The sequence below is a fragment of the Martes martes genome (genome assembly GCF_963455335.1).
Source record: "Martes martes genome assembly, chromosome: 13".
NCBI lineage: Eukaryota > Metazoa > Chordata > Mammalia > Carnivora > Mustelidae > Martes > Martes martes.
The window spans coordinates 42620429-42644948 of NC_137901.1; positions in this window are offsets into that span (position 1 = coordinate 42620429).

Consider the following 24520-nt stretch of genomic DNA (forward strand, 5'->3'; position numbering starts at 1 on the left):
AATTACAAATGTTAGTTATGAAAAGCTAATTAAGCAGTGTACATTACTTTTTACAAAGCTAGAAATGAGAAAACTTTCATTGGATTTCAGTCTTGAGGTACAGAGAATTAAAATGTAGTTGGCTCATCATTGTTATTTTTGAAAAGTGATTCCAAAAAAAAAAAAAAAAAAAGTTGCTCTTATTCCTTACCAACGAATTTCTTAAAGACACGAATTAACCAGGACTTGATGACTCTAATCATATAGTTGTACTACTGATTGTGAAAAATCAGATCAAAAAAATTATTAAAAATGAGATTGGTTGGGTATTCGTCCTTTCTGATGGAGGCATAATACTCCATAGTGTATATGGACCACATCTTCCTTATCCATTCATCCGTTGAAGGGCATCTTGGTTCTTTCCACAGTTTGGTGACCGTGGCCATTGCTGCTATAAACATTGGGGTACAGATGGCCCTTCTTTTCACTACATCTGTATCTTTGGGGTAAATACCCAGCAGTGCAATTGCAGGGTCATAGGGAAGCTCTATTTTTAATTTCTTGAGGAATCTCCACACTGTTCTCCAAAGTGGCTGCACCAACTTGCATTCCCACCAACAGTGTAAGAGGGTTCCCCTTTCTCCACATCCTCTCCAACACACGTTGTTTCCTGTCTTGCTAATTTTGGCCATTCTAACTGGTGTAAGGTGGTATCTCAATGTGGTTTTGATTTGAATCTCCCTGATGGCTAGTGATGATGAACATTTTTTCATGTGTCTGGTAGCCATTTGTATGTCTTCATTGGAGAAGTGTCTGTTCATATCTTCTGCCCATTTTTTAATATGATTATCTGTTTTGTGTGTTTTGAGTTTGAGGAGTTCTTTATAGATCCTGGATATCAACCTTTTATCTGTACTGTCATTTGCAAATATCTTCTCCCATTCCGTGGGTTGCCTCTTTGTTTTGATGACTGTTTCTTTTGCTGTGCAGAAGCTTTTGAGCTTGATGAAGTCCCAAATGCCTCCATCAGAAAGGACGAATACCCAACTTTTGTAGCAACATGGACAGGACTGGAAGAGATTATGCTGAGTGAAATAAGTCAAGCAGAGAGAGTCAAGTATCATATGGTTTCACTTATTGGTGGAGCATAACAAATAATATAGAGGACAAGGGTAGATGGAGAGGAGAAGGGAGTTGAGGGAAATTGGAAGGGGAGGTGAACCATGAGAGACTATGGACTCTGAAAAACAACCTGAGGGTTTTGAAGGGGCAGGGGTGGGAGGGTGGGGGAACCAGGTGGTGGGTATTAGGGAGGGCACAGATTGCATGGAGCACTGGGTGTGGTGAAAAAACAATGAATACTGTTAGGCTGAAAATAAATAAAAAATTTAATTAAAAAAATGAGATTGGTTGTATTAACCAAAATGTCTAAACCTTTGAGTCAATCTTTTGATGAAAAAGTGGAGATTTTTCCCTTAGATGGTACGTGTGAGTCAATTTCTTTAATGAGGTCAAGATCAAGTTACCTAAATGCCAGAAAGCACTATAAAGTACTCTATTGCACAGTTGATTAATCAAGGATAGTAAGTGTTTGCTTTATATTACTAATTGTAAAGTGCTAATATATCCCATCTTAATGTTTTATCTTAAAGGAATTTTAGAAAGCAATAAACTGGTTCAAGCACCATAGTTTTGAAAAATATTACCACCTTGGTGTTAGTTTTCATATCAAATCTGTTATTACTGACTATTAGGGGATCATCTGTATTCTTTTTTCCTTGTCTTAACCAATTAGTGACTGAAGAATTCTCAACAGACAGTACCATGCTGTCTTGGTGGTCACAGCTTTGTAGTAAAGCTTGAAATCAGGTAACATGATGCTGCCAGTTTTATTTTTTTTTTTTTCAACATTTCCTTAGCAATTCGGGGTCTCTTCTGATTCCATACAAATTTTAGGATTATTTGCTCCAGCTCCTTGAAAAATACCGGTGGAATTTTGATCGGAATGGCATTAAAAGTATAGATTGCTCTAGGCAGTATAGACATTTTAACAATGTTTATTCTTCCGATCCAAGAGCATGGAATGGTCTTCCATCTTTTTGTGTCTTCTTCAATTTCTTTTATGAGTGTTCTGTAGTTCCTCAAGTACAGATCCTTAACCTCTTTGGTTAGGTTTATTCCGAGTTATCTTATGGTTCTTGGTGCTATAGTAAATGGAATCGATTCTCTAATTTGCCTTTCTGTATTTTCATTGTTAGTGTATAAGAAAGCCACTGATTTCTGTACATTGACTTTGTATCCTGCCACGTTACTGAATTGCTGTATGAGTTCTAGAAGTTTGGGGGTGGAGTCTTTCGGGTTTTCCATATAAAGAATCATATCATCTGCGAAGAGAGAGAGTTTGACTTCTTCCTTGCCAATTTGGATACCTTTTATTTCTCTTTGTTGTCTGATTGCTATTGCTAGGATTTCTAATACTATGTTGAACAAGAGTGGTGAGAGTGGGCATCCTTGTCGTGTTCCTGATCTCAACGGGAAGGCTGCAAGCTTTTTCCCATTGAGGATGATATTTGCTGTGGGTCTTTCATAGATAGATTTGATGAAGTTCAGGAATGTTCCCTTTATCCCTATACTTTGAAGCGTTTTAATCAGGAACAGATGCTGGATTTTGTCAAATGCTTTTTCTGCATCAATTGAGAGGACCATGTGGTTCTTCTCTCTTCTCTTATTGATTTGTTCTATCACATTGATTGATTTGCGAATGTTGAACCATCATTGCAACCCAGGGATGAATCCACCTGGTCATGGTGGATAATCTTTTTAATGTGCTGTTGGTTCCTGTTTGCTAGGATCTTGTCGAGAATCTTAGCATCCATATTCATCAGTGATATTGGCCTGAAATTCTCCTTTTTGCTAGGGTCTTTGCCTGGTTTGGGGATCAAGGTAATGCTGGCTTCATAAAAAGAGTCTGGAAGTTTTCCTTCTGCTTCAATTTTTTGAAACAGCTTCAGGAGATAGGTGTTATTTCTTCTTTGAAAGTTTGATAGAATTCCCCAGGGAATCCATCAGGTCCTGGTCTCTTGTTTTTTGGGAGGCTTTTGATCACTACTTCAATCTCGTTACTAGATATCGGTCTATTCAGGTTATCAATTTCTTCCTGGTTCAATTTTAGGAGTTTATAGTTTTCCAGGAATACATCCATTTCATCTAGGTTGCTTAGCTTATTGGCATATAACTGTTGATAATAACTTCTGGTGATTGTTTCTACTTCCTTGGTGTTAGTTGTGATCTCTCCCTTTTCATTCATAATTTTATTAATTTGGGCTTTCTTTCTTTTCTTTTGGATTAGTGTGTCCAAAGGCTTATCAATCTTATTGATTCTTTCAAAAAACCAGCTTCTAGTTTCATTGATACGTTCTACTGTATCTCTGTGACCACCAAGACAGCATGGTACTGGCATAAAAACAGACACATAGACCAGTGGAACAGAGTAGAGAGCCCAGATATGGACCCTCAACTTTATGGTCAAATAATCTTTGACAAAACAGGAAAAATATCCAGTGGATAAAAGACAGTCTCTTCAATAAATGGTGCTGGGAAAACTGCACAGCTATGTGTAGAAGAATGAAACTCGACCATTCTCTTACACCATACACAAAGATAAACTCGAAGTGGATAAAAGACCTCAATGTGAGACGGGAATCCATCAGAACCCTAGAGGAGAACATAGGCAGTAACCTCTTTGATATCAGCCACAGCAACTTCTTTCAAGATATGTCTCCAAAGGCGATGGAAACAAAAGTGAAAATGAACTTTTGGGACTTCATCAAGATCAAAAGCTTCTGCACAGCGAAGGAAACAGTCAACAAAACAAAGAGGCAACCCACAGAATGGGAGAAGATATTTGCAAATGACAGTACAGATAAAAGGTTGATATCCAGGATCTATAAAGAACTCCTCAACATACACAAAACAGACAATCATATTAAAAAATGGGCAGAAGATATGAACAGACACTTCTCCAATGAAGACATACAAATGGCTATCAGACACATGAAAAAAATGTTCATCATTACTAGCCATCAGGGAGATTCAAATTAAAACCACATTGAGATACCACCTTACACCAGTTAGAATGGCCAAAATTAGTAAGACAGGAAACAACGTGTGTTGGAGAGGATGTGGAGAAAGGGGAACCCTCTTACACTGTTGGTGGGAATGCAAGTTGGTGCAGCCACTTTGGAGAACAGTGTGGAGATTCCTCAAGAAATTAAAAATAGAGCTTCCCTATGACCCTGCAATTGCACTACTGGGTATTTACCCCAAAGAAACAGATGTAGTGAAAAGAAGGGCCATCTGTACCCCAATGTTCATAGCAGCAATGGCCACAGTCGCCAAACTGTGGAAAGAACCAAGATGCCCTTCAACGGACAAATGGATAAGGAAGATGTGGTCCATATACACTATGGAGTATTATGCCTCCATCAGAAAGGATGAATACCCAACTTTTGTAGCAACATGGATGGGACTGGAAGAGATTATGCTGAGTGAAATAAGTCAAACAGAGAGAGTCAAGTATCATATGGTTTCACTTATTTGTGGAGCATAACAAATAACACAGAGGACAAGGGGAGATGGAGAGGAGAAGGGAGTTGAGGGAAATTGGAAGGGGAGGTGAACCATGAGAGACTATGGACTCTGAAAAACAATCTGAGGGTTTTGAAGGGGCGGGGGTGGGAGGTTGGGGGAACCAGGTGGTGGGTATTAGGGAAGGCACGGATTGCATGCAGCACTGGGTGTGGTGAAAAAACAATGAATACTGTTGTGCTGAAAAGAAATAAAAAATAAAAAAAAAATTCTCAACAGACAAAAAGGAAGTCATTGTTTGATATCGTGCTTCTCATAAGCTCCATGACCAAAATACTGACTTCATTTCACTACAGCAGGAGAAATAGGCATTATTGGGTGGTATTTTTTTTTTTAATTTTAATAAACATATAATGTATTTTTATCCCCAGGGGTACAGGTCTGTGAATCGTCTGGTTTACACATTTCACAGCACTCATCATAGCACATACCCTCCCCAATGTCCATTTCCCCACCACCCTCTCCCATCCCCCTTCCCCCCCGCAACCCTCAGTCTGTTTCTTGAGATTGAGTCTTTTATGGTTTGTCTCCCTCCCAATCCCATCTTTTCATTTTTTCTTTTCCTACCTCCCCCCAAACCCCCCCACCTTGCATCTCCACTTCCTCATATCAAAGAGATCATATGATAGTTATATTTCTCCGATTGACTTATTTCGCTAAGCATGATACCCTCTAGTTCCATCCACGTCGTCGCAAATGGCAAGATTTCATGTCTTTTGATGGCTGCATAGTATTCCATTGTGTATATATACCACATCTTCTTTATCCATTCATCTGTTGATGGACATCTAGGCGCTTTCCACAGTTTGGCTATTGTGGACATTGCTGCTATAAACATTCGGGTGCACGTGCCCCTTCGGAGCACCACGTTTGTATCTTTAGGATATATACCCAGGAGTGCAATTGCTGGGTCGTAGGGTAGCTCTATTTTCAGTTTTTTGAGGAACCTCCACACTGTTTTCCAGAGTGGTTGCACCAGCTTGCATTCCCACCAACAGTGTAGGAGGGTTCCCCTCTCTCCGCATCCTCGCCAGCATCTGTCATTTCTTGACTTGTTAATTTTAGCCATTCTGACTGGTGTGAGGTGGTATCTCATTGTGGTTTTGATTTGTATTTCCCTGATGCCGAGTGATGTGGAGCATTTTTTCATGTGTCTGTTGGCCATCTGGATGTCTTCCTTGCAGAAATGTCTGTTCATGTCCTCTGCCCATTTCTTGACTGGATTATTTGTTCTTTGGGTATTGAGTTTGATAAGCTCTTTATAGATTCTGGATATGAGCCCTTTATCTGATATGTCGTTTGCAAATATCTTCTCCCATTCTGTCAGTTGTCTTTTGGTTTTGTTAACTGTTTCCTTTGCTGTGCAAAAGCTTTTGATCTTGATGAAATCCCAATAGTTCATTTTTGCCCTTGCTTCTGTCGCCTTTGGCGATGTTCCTAGGAAGAAGTTGCTGCGGTGGAGGTCAAAGAGGTTGCTGCCTGCATTCTCCTCAAGGATTTTGATAGATTCCTTTCGCACATTGAGGTCCTTCATCCACTTTGAGTCTATTTTCGTGTGTGGTGTAAGGAAATAGTCCAATTTCATTTTTCTGCATGTGGCTGTCCAATTTTCCCAGCACCATTTGTTGAAGAGGCTGTCTTTTTTCCATTGGATATTCTTTCCTGCTTTGTCGAAGATTAGTTGACCATAGAGTTGAGGGTCTATTTCTGGGCTCTCTATTCTGTTCCATTGGTCTATATGTCTGTTTTTGTGCCAGTACCATACTGTCTTGATGATGACAGCTTTGTAATAGAGCTTGAAGTCTGGAATTGTGATACCACCGACTTTGGCTTTCTTTTTCAATATTCCTTTGGCTATTCGAGGTCTTTTCTGGTTCCTATTGGGTGGTATTTTTAATGATTACTTTCTAATTAACTGCAATAGAATGATTTTATTTTTTCTCACACCTTGTTTGGTCAATCCTCAGCTGTCTCCCCAGTAAGATTAGTGAGAGTATTTTGAGGCAGGAATTTTAGGAGTAATAGCTGCTGGTCAGCTCCAAGTGATTGTTGCCAGTGGTGAATGCTGCCCTAGTCACATCTTTTAATTTTGCACAAAAATCCAGATACCAGGATTTTGTATGTAATCTCTCAATTTTGAAATATTTACAACAATTTAAATTTTTTTTTTTTTAGATTTTATTTATTTATTTGACAGAGAGAGATCACAAGTAGGCAGAGAGGCAGACAGAGAGAGAGAGAGGAGGAAGCAGGCTCTCCGCTGAGCAGAGCCTGATGCGGGACTCGATCCCAGGACCCTGAGATCATGACCTGAGCTGAAGGCAGAGGCTTAACCCACTGAGCCAACCAGGTGCCCCACAACAATTTAAATTTTTAAAAATCAAAAAAAAACATTAAGAAGGGAACCAAAGCCAACTGATGTTTTTGACTCTGTAACCCCCAAGCCAGTCTGTTGACCTCCCATATAGATGCATCCTTTTGAGTTTTTATTGGCCTTTTAATGGCAGATTGTGAGGAAATAAATTCCCAAGGTTGTCTTGTATTATTTCCTTCCTGAGCAGATATTTCTTTTGTTAGTTTCATGGGCCAAAAAAAAAAAAAAAAAAACTAAATATAAAGCTTAATGGATATGTAGCAACTTGAAAAAATAAGGTGACTTTTTCACTAAAATAGATTCCTGATCTAAAATTTAGCAAAATTTACAAGCATAAAGGACATCTTTATTGTTCTAAATCAGGCCTTTAAGAATGATTTTCAATAATAGGAGAATCATTCCATTCTTCATTTACAAGTGAATTAGCATAACAAAGCTGCTTAATGTGAGAGTTCACAAAGCTCTGATTAATACATTAATCCTTACATTTTACAATGGGACTTATTTTTGCAAATAATTTCTATAAGAAACTCTCTCTATTGTCGGGTGTTTTTCTTTTAAAATATTAACTCTTCAGGAACCACCATTTCACTGAGTAAAATATAAATTTTGAACTAAAGTATAGCATTCATTAAGAGGAATCCTGGTGTGAAGAGAAGCACAAAGTCTTTCCTTCTCTTAAAGGGCCTGTGAAGGATGCTTCAGGAAGAGGTTTATGTCTTATGTTGCCTTTTCATTTTATAAACTGAACCAATTTCCTCTTGCTCAGCTCTTTGCTGGGCCAGTTCTTAAAACTCATTTTTTATAATTCCTATGGTTATCATTACAAAGTACTTAAAAAATTCAGTGAGACTTCATTAATTACATGTGCACACATAAAATACTCAAAACGTTTAAATCCAGGCAGATTAATGTGTAGTTCAGGTTTCTGGCTTTTCTTTTTTGCAATTTTCTTGACAACAGGGCTTGATTCAGAGTCCTGAGTAAATAACCAATGTTGATGCCTTCACTTGCCAGGAAATTCAATCTGATTTGCCAGGAAAACCAGTCTCAATGGTTGTCCCTCTCTTTCTTTCCTTCAGGTCATAAAAGAATTGAGGAAATTTGTCTGGTTATGGAAGAACTCAGAAAAAGCTTCTGATCATTGGACCTTCAGTAATAACTCTTCTTTTGAAACCTACATAGAAACTTACATAAAGATCACTTAAAAGACCACCACCATGGATGACAGGGGCCTTCATTTTGGAAACACCTGTACTTTGGGTCTAGTATCCAATGTTCTCAGACCTAGCCATTTCACTAGGATTCACTCAGGAGCTGGATCCACCAAACACTATCTCCCCAGCTCCTACATTCCATGCCCTAAAACTCCAATGTCCTTTACCATTATACTGAAGGGACACAGAATTTGCCCCTCCAGGAGATGTCTCTTTGGCATGAGTATTATCTTGAGCTGGTTATTTTTTAAAAACTACGGACATAGGAAAAACTCTAAAAACCAAATAGAAGTTATGCTTTCGTAAGAAACATTTACATTTATAGGGGAAATCTCTATTTGTAAGGGTGTCTCCCTCTCTATACTAGGAAAAAGAAAAATGATTAAATCTCTAGAAACTCTTATCAGTAAAGAAGGCAAGGACTTAAACCTGCATAACAAACTAACATTTATTTACCTATTTTTCCTGGTGATGTCCCATAACTGGCCTCCCCTTGATGAGGAGAACAAAGTCAAAAGAAATGTAGATAAAATTCAATTTCCTTATAAATTGCAGTCCATTGGCAAATACTTGAGACAGGCAGAGTATGATATTCCATAAAGAACTCACAACTGTCTTAATGCTAATGCTTTGCTAGAGGCAAAAAGCAACCTTAGCTTGAGGATAGCCAGACTGCCAGGATCCTACAAGTCTTCTTTATCATGTGAAAGTCTTTATAGAAACTTCCTTTGTCCTTACCCCACCTCCCCAGCTTAAAAGTATATAATCAATGGCTCTTCACAATCCCAGTGTGGCTCTTCCTGCCCATGGGTCCTGTCCTGTCCTCGTGTTTAATAAAAATATTTTTTATTGAGTGGAAAGTATCTCAAAAATGCTTTCTTGATTTTTCACTCCTGGTTCACATCACGTCACTCTCTTAACTCCATCTTGCCCAGCAACTTTTGTCTTTAGCTGGAGATGTTACTTGAAGTGGTTGCTTGTACCATTTTGGAAAGTTACTCAGTTTTCCTGGATATCCCCATGTTTACAGGAGGTATACATGTTATTAAACTTCTGTTTGTTTTTCTCCTGTTAATTGGTTTTTTATTACTGGGGTGTCTCAGCCAAGAACCTAGGTAGGTAGAGGAAAATATTTCCTTTCTCCTTCATAGTTAGGTGACCACAAAGGAACTCTCTGTAAAACCATACTATCTCTGGAACCTATGGATGGGATCCTGAAACCTGGCTGATGCTGATGAAGGGTAAGATTTTTTTTTACCACAGTCAACACTTCAGCTCTCCCTGATCTCTTTCTGTAGTGGCTGGTTGAGAGAGAAAGGTAAAACTTCTTGTCCCTTCCTTTTCAAATTTAGATTAGCAGGAGAAAATATTTGTGTAAACTATTTCCTTGCATATAGTGACTCTGGTAAAAAGTTATTATGAGAACTCTTGTTTTCTTTCTTTCTTTTTTCTTTTAAAGATGTATTTATTTGTTTGTTTGTTTGTTTGTTTATTTATTTATTTATTCAACAGAGAGAGAGAGAGAGAGAGAGAGAATACAAGCAAGGGGAGTGGAAGAGGGAGAAGCAGGCTCCCTGATGAGCAGGAAGCCCAATGTGGGGGCTTGATCCCAGGACCCTGGGATCATGACCTGAGCCCAGGGCAGGTACTTAATGAATGAGCCACCCAGGTGCCCCAGGAACTCTTGTTTTCTACAGATCTTTTTCCTCCCAGAAATAGTCATTGTTTTCTTTAATTTCTGTCTTTTGTGCCATTTGTCATAAAGAAAAGAACCATAGTTCAGATGAAGTCTTCCTTTCATCCGTGTCTTAAGACTTTGGCTTTGTGACTGGTGAGAATCTTCTCTCTGGTCTCTGCCATCTGGAGGACATACCTACTAGCATGCCTTTGATGGACAGCCAAACAGGCTGTGGATCTGAGGAGTAGCGCTGTCTTTGTCCAACTAAGCCTGATGTCAGGGAAGCTTGCCATAAAGGGTCCCTGTCCTTAAGGGGCCTTTGCCATATCAATCTTCATTGTTTGTTAGTGCTAGAAAAGTCTCATTCTAGTAGCATGGGCCCAGTGGACTGTGACTGGAGTTGTTTTATATTCTTGTGGGAAACCGGAGGTATTTCATTATACCATTCTCACCATCTATGACAATGAAGGTATTTACTTTCTTAAGCAAACTTCAGGAAGCAACTTGCTGGATTCTATATTCCCCCTTCCTTTTACCGAGGAAATTTGTATTTAATTCTGAATTCTAAGCCAATCTGAGGAGTTACTACTTTTTCCCTGGGTGTCTCACATTTATGCATGAGGAGTACAAGTTAATAAAATTTTTTGCTTTTCTCTTATTAATCTGTCTTTTATTACAGGAGTCTTAGCTCAGAACTCAGAAGTATGGAAGGAAAATTATTTTTCCTCTCCTACAGTTTGGATCTTATGCTGAATAACCTTCATTTCTATGTCTATGTACTCTCCAACCTTTTCCATCCTGCTCTTTGCCTTAGAGCTTGACCTCTATGGGAGAGATAAGACAAGATGGACTGACTCTTATGGTTGCTATCACGTGGACTTCACTGCATCCTTGCTTCACATTAGGCATGACTGCTAGGAGCTTCTTCTGGCCAATGCATGTTAACTTATTTTTTGTGATCTCTGCCTTTCCCTACTCAGCCATTTTCAACTTTTTTCCTGATCACACTCTCACTACCCCAAGGAAATTTAATGTAATTTAAATTTTCCTTTTTCCAGAGTCTCAGTTCCAATTATGAGAAATGGAATTTCAGCAATCATTTGATTCCTGGTATGGTGATGGGTCTCATCCATTGTTGCCCCAGAGTGCTTCAGTATCCCTGGTTAATTTCTACTCTCCCACCCCAAACATATCAGTAAGTACCATCCTGTTACAGATCTGCATTATTTATTTGTATCATGTTACTGAGTCTTAGAAAAGGGGTAGGACTATTCTACACACCTTTGAATAAATACCCAGGACCCTGTGAGATTATATTTCTGATCTTTAAATTAGGGATGGAGGTATAGTGACCTATATTCAGAGTAATTTTTGTAAAACATGTCTAATCAGGAGATTCCTCTATTTTAAGTCCTTTGAAGTATCCATCCCCACCTGGGCAAGATTACATTCAAAATCATTTCCTTGAACCACCATAGCCCAGTCATTGCCTACCACTCTGGGCTTATTTTGAAATATATTTATGTTAGATGTACTGAACTACATCAAATTCACTATCTTAAGTGTCTCAGAACATATTACCATTCCCACATAATGTACTTTCGTATTTCCCTTCCCATATCTCCTTCCTAAATGATTTCTTCTAGTCCTTCAAAGGTGAACTCAATCTTCATTCATTCCAAGAAGCCTTCCTCTGCCCTCTATCCCATCACATCTATGTTTTTTTCCCCATCTACTCGGAAAGGATCTTGCATAAATGGCTATTACAGTATCTATTACACTATTTGTCACTTTTGGTTTATTTCCAATATTCTCAGTAGTTCCTTGCATTTGGAGACTTCCTCTTATTTGAATTATCTGTGCTTAGCACAGTAGCTGTCATACAAGAATAGTTTAATCGTTGTTGAATAAATGAACAAATGGGAAAAGGGGACTTGTATATTGTTTAAACCTCTGAATATATGAAAATAGACCAATCTTCCTTCATGAATTTCATAAATGGAGATCTATCTGAGGGTTTTTGAATTTTTCTTTGTCCTATTATGTCCAGATTTCTCAGAAGTCAAGTACAAGCATACTGTGTTCCAAAGCACTGACTTATTCATGAACAATTTTATCTTGATTTCTCACTTCTTTCTTACCTACTGAATTAGGCTGACAACTTAAATGTAAACCAAAAATAATTTCTACCTTTATCTTTTAAAGCTCAGAATCTTGTTATGGATAATCCTCCTTAGGAATGGAATGTGATGCTCTGAATTTGGTTGATTGAAGAATATACTCTCATAAACACTAATTTTGGGAGGGAAAGGGAAGCAAGAGTGAGAGTGAGGTAAGGTTAAATTATGTCATGGTAGCAATAATGGATTCTATCTTCCTCACAGAAAACTTTGAAACTAGGGTGACCCTTTAGAGAATCTCAGATTTTGGTGAGGCACTCAGTTCTTTAGACTCCTACAACTACCCTGGGGAGGGAGTGTTACATGGGTGAGGAAACTTCCTTTGATGGAAAACGTTCTCCTCAATGGCATGTGGCTATGAGCTAGCAGCAGCCAACTTTCCCAGCAGTCAAGGGTACCTCAGTCCTAAAAGATTTGGATGATGAACCATAATATCAAATACAGACTACCTCTTGTGATGTTTGGATTCACCTGCTACATCGTAAGTTCACCCCATCTGGGAATAGTTCCTCCAGGATTTTGACTGGTTTCTTGTCTAGAGGAAAAAAAAAAAAAAAAAAAGAGGAATATTGGTAAGATGAAATATAGCTCATGCTGCTGCAGCTGGTCTCAAGTTTGGAAGTGGTTTTTATTTTCTCTCTTCTATATCCAATTCTAGACTCCTCTTCCCTTGACTAGAACCTATGCCAATTTGAGTTTATCTGGTGGGCCACCAAGACCCCCATCTCTGAGGAATCTGAGCTCCTGTACAGTGCCATTCCTCAGGTGGGGTTAAACATATTTTGCCATGTCGGGGCGCCTGGGTGGCTCAGTGGGTTAAGGTCACTGCCTTCGGCTCGGGTCATGACCCCAGCGTCCTGGGATTGAGCCCCGCATCAGGCTCTCTGCTCAGCAGGGAGCCTGCTTCCTCCCTTCTCTCTCTGCCTGCCTCTCTGCCTACTTGTGATCTGTCGGTCAAATAAATAAATAAAATATTTTTTTTAAAAAAAATATTTTGCCATGTTTTCTTCAAACATTTTAACAAATAAAATCTTAAAAGGTTGAAATATACCCTCCCTCACCTCATTTCCTTCCTCCTTTCCAAGACTACTCACAACCCTGAAGTGAAGATCTCACAACCCCTTACGTTTTTTTCACTGCATCTTTTTATGATTACCTGTTCGAAAAAAATACTCACATAACATGCAACAAATTAGTACCCAGGATAAATGCGCACATCAGTAAGCAAAAAGGTAAACTACTCTATAGGAAAAGAAGAAAGACAAAGAAAAATTCACAGAAAAATGAACCCAAATTGCTAATAAACTAATAAATAAAAACACCTAAATGAAATAATCAGTTACATGTTATGTAATTTCATTTTCTATCTATCAGATTTTAAAACATGAATGACTATTTCCCAGTTGTTGTTGTTTTATTTTTTTCTCCTTTTTCATGGAAACATTTATACTATGAATTAACCATACCTGGACTTTCTCTTTCACTCTTGTGCAACAAAGAAACCTCATTTCTTTGAACAAAATTATTGTTTTTCCTGTTTTTTCTTGATATTTTTTAAGCATTTTATTTCATAGGTTTTTTTTTCTTTTTCCATTTCTATCCATATCTATGAGTAATTCGTATATTTTAAATTATTGTACCATCTAGGTACACATATTGCTATCAAATTAGTCCATATCTTTTTGAAACTAGTAGTTGTATACATTAGTCATTTTTTTTAGTGTAGGATGATAACGAAACTAGCACTTGTTTAATTTTTTCTCTCTTGTGCTTTGAGAACTGATTTTTTTTGCTCACCATTTGGCAAAATATTATTCTCAGTAAATATACCTTTATTGCTTATTCATTTGAAATAGGGCACATAAGCAAAATGACAAAAAAAATGATAGTAAGCACGAGAAGGGTCCAAATGGAATTGAGAGTCCAGAGGTACGCACTGTTGGTAGTAGAAACCGCTTTTGGTCTTTTTTTCAAGAGTCATTATATCTGAGAGATCCTGGAGAAAATTTAGTTAGTTATAAAGCATCTAGCAAGTTGAGTTTGAATTGCTTTTGTATCACCATCACTCCGAATATTATGTGATTCAATTTATCTATGATCAATACATTTACAAGAAATGGACACGGACCTTGGAAATCCTGCATTCACCTTTGCAAGGAAGCACCACCACTGGGTTTTTATTATTAGCTTTAGCAATGTGTAGGGTTTTTTGTTTTCAATTCTGCTGCCCCCATATTAACACCAGAAGACTTACCTTTGTCTTAATAATTTAACCTCTTAGCCTCATCTTTTAGAATGCAGATCTTTGTTCAATTAACTCCATAGTTTTGTAAAATTCTTATGGGATATCCCCATCACAGCCTGATGGTATAAATTAAAATGATAGTATTCTATAACCCCATTAAATCAATAAATGTTAAAATGCAAAATGCCAAATAGGAAATAGAATTATCTAAAGTTGGCAGCAGAGGAGAGAGAACACTAAACTATAGTAAAAACCAAAAGTTTTTGGAATTAGCTTAGCTTAATCTTAATTTTTAGAGTTAGTTGATTTGCTGTCATGATAAATGACATACAATAAAACAGAATAGGATTAGTACTTAAAGTTTTTTTTTTCACATTTATGATGCAATCTCAATGTCTGTACATCTTTGACTATTTAATATCTCTTAATGAAATCACGATTCTATTTGAAATAGTTTTTCTTATTTTTTTTAAGAAATTGTGCCTCATAAGTTTCTGTTTACTTTAAATTAATATTATGAGCAATTTTAGTTTTTCTTTTAATCTAATAGCTTAGGCTATTGATCTCATGATGTGAGAAAATTTCATCAAATCTTTTTGGTTTCTGAAGAAAAATAGTTATAAATTTTCCTTTTTTGCTTGTATTAATAAAATATTTATACAACTTTATGCCTATTATAAGCCAGGCTTTTGTTTAACCTGAAAATTGACCTCTTTGAATTAATGTTCTGTGGGTAAGAGCAGGCATTCGAACAGATTGAATAACTCACTCAAATTGGCAAAACTAAGTAGTTACAGTTTCAGAACTGAAATGTAGGTCCATCTCCAAAATTCACAGTCTTTGGACTGACTGTCCCATACCACATTGGCACAATTATGTATACTCCAAAGCAGAGAGTAGTATGTGGTCAATAGCACTACAATGGCAACATTTTCTCTTGCCATTTGATAAATTCCACATTGAATTTCAGAGAGACTCAGAAAAAAAAAAAAAAAAATTGAACAGCTGAGGCTATGACCCTTAATTGGCACCAGAAATGGTCCCTATACATTCATCATCACCAGCATCATTCTTTTCCTGCCCCTACACTGGAGATGGAGGAGTTTCCATTAGCAATGTTATCATTGTAAGACACCAACTCCCATTCCTGAGAACTGTAATGGGGACAAGAAACAGACAAGGAAGAGATATGCATGGCTGAATAGAAGTAGTTTTCTAGAGTGACAACTTCAAGAGTGTGTCTTCTTTTCAAAGCAAGTTGATTTTTGTGCTTAATTCTTTGTTGATTTTGTCTTGTTTTATTTCTGTGTCATTTGACCTTTTCCCTGCCATTAAGAATGGCATTACTGTCTTGCTTTCCTCTCCCTGTGGGTTGCAAAATATATGCATGGAACCTTTAATTACCCTCACACCGGCATCTCTTCCCTAATCCCAGGTGGCCAGCTCTCTTCATCAGATGACCAGCTATTTAACATGAAGTATTCATCAATGACTGGACTGTTCAGGAATGGGACTCATAAAGTAAAATATGGAAACTAATAGAAAGACATTGATTCTCTGTTCCATCCAAAGATAGGCCACAAATTAAGTAATAAAGCACGCATTGCTACTCATGACGTTTCATTTCTGTGGAGCTGGAGTTAGCAATGCATAACCCATAGGCAGATGCATTAATCTCACAAACCATCTAGATAGGAAACCATATGTTGACAACTTGATCTTTACTGCTATTCTAACATCCCTGTTACAGAAATTGGTGTTTCCAATAAACTACACCAAAAGACAACAAGGGCATTAACTGAAACTTGCAGTTTCATGCAAAACAAGTCTTTATTCTGTTTTGCTTTACTGAATCTAAGTGCCAGCTTTGCCTCTCCAAATTCTACTCTGAATGATTCCATCTATGGATATAAGGATGAGGTGAAATGTCTTAAAATTTGCCTCTGTCGAACTATCATTTCTTCATATACTTTGGCACTGGGGAACACGAATCTCAAGGAGGAACTCTCTAGATCTTCAAACAAAGAGTGATGGTTGTGCATTCTCACAAGACAGTGATGATTTTCCCAGTCAGATGAAGAGTTTGGGATGGACAACCTTCCAAGCAGAGAAAAAAAATATATAGTGGTTTGATAAAACAGTGTGTGTTGGCAGGATGACAAAAATCTCAAGATGAGAGCAGTTTGGGGAATCTGAAAAATAAGTTTCTAAAAATCTATGCAGGGGCCATAAAATGAGGTGGACTTTTTTTGCTGTGTTAATCAGTGTGGAATATATCCTGTAGAAGATGGTGAGATACTGAATATTCTAAAACCAGGAAGTGGATTTGCACCAATTTGGATCCTGGAAGAAGTCTGCCTGGATTCCAAGGCCAGATCTTTCCCAGCGTGACCCAAGGGAAGTTGTTTAACATCTCTGTTAAATGTATCAGTTTTTTCACCTGTTAAATAAGAAAAATACCACATTTGGTGACTGTGAGGATTAAATTTTTGAATTAAAATAGTTAACGTGCGGGGCGCCTGGGTGGCTCAGTGGGTTAAGCCGCTGCCTTCGGCTCAGGTCATGATCTCAGGGTCCTGGGATCGAGTCCCGCATCGGGCTCTCTGCTCAGCAGGGAGCCTGCTTCCCTCTCTCTCTCTCTGCCTGCCTCTCTGCCTACTTGTGATCTCTCTCTGTCAAATAAATAAATAAAATCTTTAAAAAAAAAAAATAGTTAAGGTGCTCTGAGAAATCTTGGCGTTAGGTAAGTGCTATATACGTTTTTGTAATAATTGTTATTATTTATCATTTGAGTCATTCAACACTTTATTAACCCTTTTCCACATGCAAGACCCTGTAATATTGAACCCATGAGAATAAAAAGATATGCAAGCCAAGTACGTGTCCTCTGGGAGTTTCAGATATATGAATTGTACAGTGACAACCCTTAGAAGAGAGGCAAACACCATAGCTGCCAGTGTTGAGGCAGAAGTTATTTTTCCTAGGCAGAGAAGTAAAATTTCATCTTTAATTAAGTCTTACAAATAAATAGAAGTTTATTAGAGAGACAAGTGGGTAAGAGAAGAATAGCATTGTAAAATTGGCATGGTGTCCTAGAAGAACTTCTTTTGTTTGATACTCTGCAAACTGAGTAATGTGTTTCTAGTTCAGTGGGTATAGGAGAGCTATTGCAAAAATTGAACACGAGTAGGCAGATGCCAAATCATTAACGATTTTTAATGTCCAGCAAGTAGGATAGTACTTATCTTTAGGCTCTGATTAATCTTTCAATACTTTTAGTAAGGCCATGTCAAAGCCATGGACTGCTTTAGGCATTTATTATTTTTTCATCTGGTAATTGAGGAATATATCTATAATTCAAATAAAACTGCAGGATATTGTTGAGTGGGTATTTAGTTAGAAATATCTAGGAAGAATTAATCAAATAATAGAGCTATCTCAGCTACAGTCACAGGAACCCTGATGATGAAGTTTCTAAAAAGAATCACCCTTTTTATTCAATTTTAGTTTTATGGAAAGGAAGAAAGAAAAGAAAAAAGCAGTAAGAAAGATGGAGAGAAAAAAGAGGAAAGATGTGAAAGGAAGTCAGGGAGAGTGGTAAGAAGGAAGAGAAGAAGGATAAAAGAAAGAAAATCAAAATGGTTTTATAAATAAAGTTGAAGGAAATCAGACATTGTAGAATAAAAACTTTTCGGGCATAGCTGAGGTAGGAATGAATATTTACTTGCAAAACTGTGACAGTACAACCTTTTAGTGCAATGAGCTGGATACCCAGAGATATTTCCAAAACAATTGCTCCTTAGTACAATGAATCCTCTGATTTAATTTCTTTTTACATAAGAAAAAACCTTGGTAGACATATGTAATGTAAGAATAATAGATTTTTTTCACCTGCAACTCTCACTTGGAAAGGCATAAACAGAATCTACTACCCAGCTGCTGAAAGAGTTAAAATTGACATTTGTGTATGTTAACAATAATTGACAAACTGATAAAATAGCTCTCCGATACTCCCACCATTGGCCCCATTCCAAAGATTAGACCCACCACAGGAAGCAATCATTTCCTTGTTGAGTTCTTCAGCTTTTGGAGGTCTTTTCCTACTCCTCCTCATTCTCCTTCTTCATCATTAACCTCTTCAGGTAACTCTGTGTAACCCTTGATTGGATATGTCAAAATGGAAGCATCAAAGTGCAACTGTGAAGTGTTTCTGAGACAACCCATCTGACACAGCTAATCAAGAGGCTTTGGTCCATAGGCTGAGCAACATTTTCAACCAGTCATTGTGCAGAAAAGAAATTACTCTGCTGAAAAGCTGTTTAAAATTATAGTGCCTGGTTGGTGGTTGATAACAGAGGGTTGGCTCTTTTTTTTGTATTTTTGTTTTTCTAAATAAAAGCTATTTCTCTTAGGTTGAAGGATTTTTTGAGAACTATTATTGAAGCATGTGAAATGTTTTCATATCTTGTAAAACTTTCTGTAGTCAGCAAATTAACCCACCTAACAGAGTCATACTGGTCTACTTACATGACAAGACACTGTAAAATTCAAGCAGTACACCCAGACCACAGCAACCCAATGAAGTAGAGTTCACTAAGACAAGTTATCTGGAAAACATGAAAAAATGTATCTGGGGATTTGTTCTTTCATATGTATACCAAGAGGCATAGAATATAAACACAGAATTAAAATGACAGAGGAAACAGGAGATCTAATTTTTTCATAACTCCTGAGTATTTGCCACATGTTTGACTTTGTAGACATGTTCTGTCTGGGACCCAATTACATTGGATCATTTACCTGTATGAGTAAAACCAAGCTGATAATACTTTTATCTACTATTGGTAAATATTTGCTCATCTATTAAGTGTCATTATCACATTTTAAAAAAATAATAATTGTTATATTTTCAGTGACAAATTATAAGTGGAAGAAATCAAATATTCTGAGGATTTTTCGTTTAATGGTTGCGACACTTGCTTGTTATTTTGGCTTTCAAATTACAAGGCCAGTCCTCCATGAGGAAATTCCTAATTCTTCCTGGGAAGAATGTAATTTGTATATCTGCTACTAGAAAGGAAGAATGAGGCTGAATGTTGTTAGCCCAGATCACCCTACTAACTCTCCTTTAAGTGAGAGATAATTAAGAGAGAAGTAATATTAATCATGCTAACCATACTTTTGAATCCTAAATCAAACTATTTTTGAAACTAAGACTCATCCCAAAATGCTCTATTTGTGGTCATTATAAACATATTACCCAATCTAAACAATGTAATCTTTTTTTACACAAATAGTTTTACTGTTATGGCTATTCATTTAATAGTTTTAAGAATGTTTACAATTAAGACCAAAATTTTAGCATTTCTGGGGCGCCTGGGTGGCTCAGTTGTTAAGCGTCTGCTTTCAGCTCAGGTCATGATCCCAGGGTCCTGGGATCGAGCCCTGCATCGGGCTCTCTGCTCAGCGGGGAGCCGGCTTCCTCCTCTCTCTGCCTGCCTCTCTGCCTGCTTGTGATCTCTGTCTGTCAAATAAATAAATAAAATCCTTAAAAAAAATTTTTTTTAGCATTTCTGCCATGTGAGAAAAGAGGGAGAAGTTTCTATGAACCAGGAAGAGGATTCTTATCAGGAAGCAACCATGCTGGTACTATGATCTTGGACTTCCCAGCCTCCATAACTACAAGAAGAGAGGCAGACCCTCCAAATTCTAATTCTTGAACTGCCATCATCAAGATGGTGACATAAGTCTTTCCTAACTTCAGTGCCCCTCACAAGAACACCAACGAGCAACTATCTATAGACAAGCACTATTGGGAAAATCCAAGAATCCCAGGGGTGAGGCTGAAACACCTCTGTGGACCACAATCTATGAAGCAGTGCATTTAAAGTGTAAGAAGTGTGGTTTTACTTCGAGCCATTTGATTCCCACCCCCACCCTCAGGCCAGTTCAGCACCCACACTGAGAGGAGTGCCCTGGCACTGTTTTCTCCAGTGGGAAAAGAGAGCCCAAGGTGGATATTCAGCTTTCCCAGCATTGTAAAATGCTTCCTAGGAGCTCACTTGGGTCTCTTTCCATGAGGACCAGTGAGGGAATCTATGGGCCGTGACAATTGGCAATTGAATGGAAACGAAGATAGGGGTTAGGTTTACAGTAATCAGATCTCAGATCTTGGCAGACTGCATTTTTACTAGCAGTAGTCTTGAACAGAAATACTAGAAATTGGCTCTGTCTATCTGCAGAACCAAGCCAGTAGCCCTTTCTGGCCAGGCAGCCTGGATGGCAGTTCTGTCTGATTTGGGCCCCAAGCCAATGGGCCATACTGGCCAGGGGGCCTGTTCTGTGGTCATGGCTGGCCAGAGAAGACAAATTGTCAATCTTACCTAACTGATAAACCTCACCTTCTGTCCCACCTCTCCAGAAAACCTGGTGAGAGAACAGAGCCACAGAGCCCATCCTGTGAACTTGCTTAGGAAGTGAGCCAATCATATCAATTGTCAAAGGTTGGAAACTTTTCCTTCAAAATTAGGAATAAGACAAGAATGCACAGTCCAGGGGCACCTGGGTGGTTCAATGGGTTAAAGCCTCTGCTTTCAGCTCAGGTCACGATCTCAGGGTCCTGAGATCGAGCCCCACATTGGGCTCTCTGCTCAGCAGGGGGCCTGCTTTCCCCTCTCTCTCTGCCTGCCTCTCTGCCTACTTGTGATCTCTGTCTGTCAAATAAATAAAATAAAAAAAATCTTAAAAAAAAAAGAATGCACAGTCCAATCACTTATAGTCAACATAGCATCAGTAGCCCTATCTAGAGGAATCAGGCAAAAACTAATTAACTAAATACTTAACTAAAAAAATAAATAGTGTGTGTAATTTAGTAAGTAAATAAACTCCAAACTGGAAAGGAAGAAAGAAGTAAAATGGTTTCTGCAGATGGCATGTTCTTATAAATAAAACATCCTAAAGACTTCACACACATACACACACACATACAGCTGCTAGAATTGATAAATTCAGTAGAATTGTAGGATGCAAAAATCAACATACAAAAATCAGGATTTCTATACACTAACAATAAACCCTCTGAAAGAGAAATTAAAAACAATCCCATTTACAACAGCATTAAAAACAATAAAATACTTAGGAATGAGTTTATCTAAGAAGGGGAAAGGTCTGTAACTGAAAACTATAAGATATCAAAAAGAAATGAAAAAGACACAAATAAGTGAAGATGTTCATGGATCAGAAGAATTAATATTCTAAACAATCCATACCACTCAAAGCCATCTATAGATTCAATATAATCCCTATCAAGATTCCAATGACATTTTTTTACAGAAATAGAAAAAAAAATTCCCAAAATTTATATGGAACCACAGAATTGCCAAAACAATCTTGAGAAAGAAGAACAACACTGAGGGAAACATCCTTCCTAATTTCAAACTATACAACAAAGATACAGTAATCAAAACAGTGTGGTGTTAGCATAAAAATGGACACATAGACCAATGGAACAGAATTGGGAGCCCACAAATGTCCATATGCAAAACAAAGAAACTGGACACCTATCTTACACCACTCACTAAAATTAACTCAAAATTAATTAAAGATTTAAATGTAAGAGAAACTACAAGACCTCTCAAAGTAAGCACAGGAAAAAGTCTCCTACACACGATCTTGGCAATGCTTTTTCTGTGTGTATGACACCAAAAGCACAAACTACAATAGAAACAATAAACAAGTGGGACTACATCAAACTAAAGAGCTTTTGCACAGAAAAAAAAAAAAAAAAATCAACAAAACAAAAAGGCAATGTATGGACTTGGACAAAGTATTTACAAATAATATTTAATAGGAGATTAATATTCAACATATATAAGGAACTCACATGACTCAATAGAAAAAAAAAATTCCCCAAAACAAAAAAGCAAACAAACAAACAAAATCCAAATCACCAGATTAAAAAATTGGCAGAAGACCTGAATAAAAATTTTTCCAAAGAAGATATACAAATAGTGAATAGGTACATGAAACAGTGCTCAGCATCACTAATCATTAGGGAAATGCAAATCAAAACTACAATGAGCTATCATCTCATAGCTGATAGAATGATTATTTATTTTTAAAAAAAGAAATAACAAATTCTGATTAAAATGTAGAGAAAAGGGAACTTTTATACACAGTTGGTGGGAATGTAAACTGGTACAGCAACTATGGAAGATAATATGGAGATTCTTGAAGAAATTAAAAATAGAATTGTCTGTATGATACAGCAATTCTACTTCTGAGTACAAACACAAGGGAAATGAAATCAGGATCTTGAAGACATATCAGCATTTCTATTTTATTGCAGCATTAGGTACAATAGTGAAGACATGAGAAGGACTTCAGTGTCTATTGACAGATAAATGCATACAATAAAATGTGATCACACACACACACGCACGCACACACACACAGAAGAATATTATTCAGCCATGAACAAGAAGAGAAATCTTCTCATTTAGCATAGCATGGATAAAAGTTGAGGGCATTAGGCTAAGTGAAATAAGTCAGACATAGAAAGACAAATATCATATTATCTCACTTATATACATCATCTAACAAAACTGAATTCATAGAAAGAAAAAGTAGATTGGCTGTTGCCAGGAGTGGGGTGGGGTGGCATAGGGGAAACGGATTTAGGTGGTCAAAGTGTACATGCTTCTAATTATCAGATGAGTAAGTTCTGGGGATCCAATGTACAGCATGGTAAGTATAAATAAAAATACTGTATTTTGCACCTGAAAGTTGCTAAAGGAATAAATCTTGAAAGTTCTTACCACACACACAGAAATATGGTAACTAGGTGAGGTGAGGAATATGTTAACTAAGCTGTCGTGGTAATTATTTTGCAAAACATAGGTATATCAAATTATCACATTGGATATCTTAAATTTACACAATGTCGTATGTCAGTTATATCTCAATAAGCTGGAAATTTTTTTTGAAGAGCAAGATTTTTTAAATATTAGCAATGAATACACCTGAGAACAAATGCATACACTTCTAATTTTATCTTGATGAGTTTTAAAGATTTTTCTAACCGTGATACTCTCTAGTACCTTAAGTAGAAAAGCTTAAAACTGAGAACAAAATCATACAAGCTTTTTCAGGTAAACTTTGGCTCTTCAATGATTTAGAATAGTTTTTGGTCCAAAGTCTTTCAGTGGTAGATTCGAAGGGTCTTGAAACTTAAATAGCTTCATCTAGCCACTGAATCTCGATATTTTGTCAATTAAGGGTTGTGGGTGGTTTCTGGACAATATCAACCTCCCTTGCTTACTTGGCACATCCTTTATCCCAAGGAAACTGCTTGGGGTTCTATGTAGTTGGCTGCTCCAAAGGATTGTGACTCATTTAGAAGAAGGAGGAAATGAGAAGTCTCTGGTCACATATCTGCAGACCTCCTGATCGTCCTGCTTCCAATCAGTTTGTGGAAATGTATATTTTAATCGATTCCCTCAAATAGTCTTAAAATAACTTTTATGAGGCTTCCACAGTTTTGACTCTTCTTTTCCTGAAATTTTGATTAAAATTCATTTAAATGGAGCAAATTTTAGAAAATTTTGGGAAAAACAGGAATCCCCTCACATTTCTGATAGTTGCCAACTCAAGTTAAAAGTTAAAAAGAGTTTATTCCCTTGTATCTCTGATAGGTTGCAAACCATCTCAATGCAAAAGAAAAAAAGAAAAGAAAAAAAGAAAAAAGGTAGGCTAATATATAAAAACACTTATTTTTGAAATTACTGTAAATTGTTTTAGATACTTTCTTTAGGAACAACTCTCACTATTTTAAGTTTTCCTTTGATTTCTTTTTCTTTGTGACTAAGAAAAGAAAAGCAAGATTGTTAGATTTTCTGCTCCCAGAGCAAAAAATGAGGCTCCATAACTAATTTTCAGTGAATACATTTCATATTAATTCCCAGTTACTACAGTAAGGGAGGGTTCCCAGTGCTCATATAAGTGCATGGGAGAAAGGAAGGTATTTCCCTCAGCAGAGAAGGAACGTAAGTCTCTGTCTTAATCAGTTCAGGCTGCTATAAGAGAATACCATAGACTGGGTGGCTTATACAACAGAAATTTATTTCTCACTATTCTGGAGACCAGAAAGTCAAAGGTCAAGTCACCAGCAGATTCAGCCTCAGGTGTGGGTCTGCTTCCTGG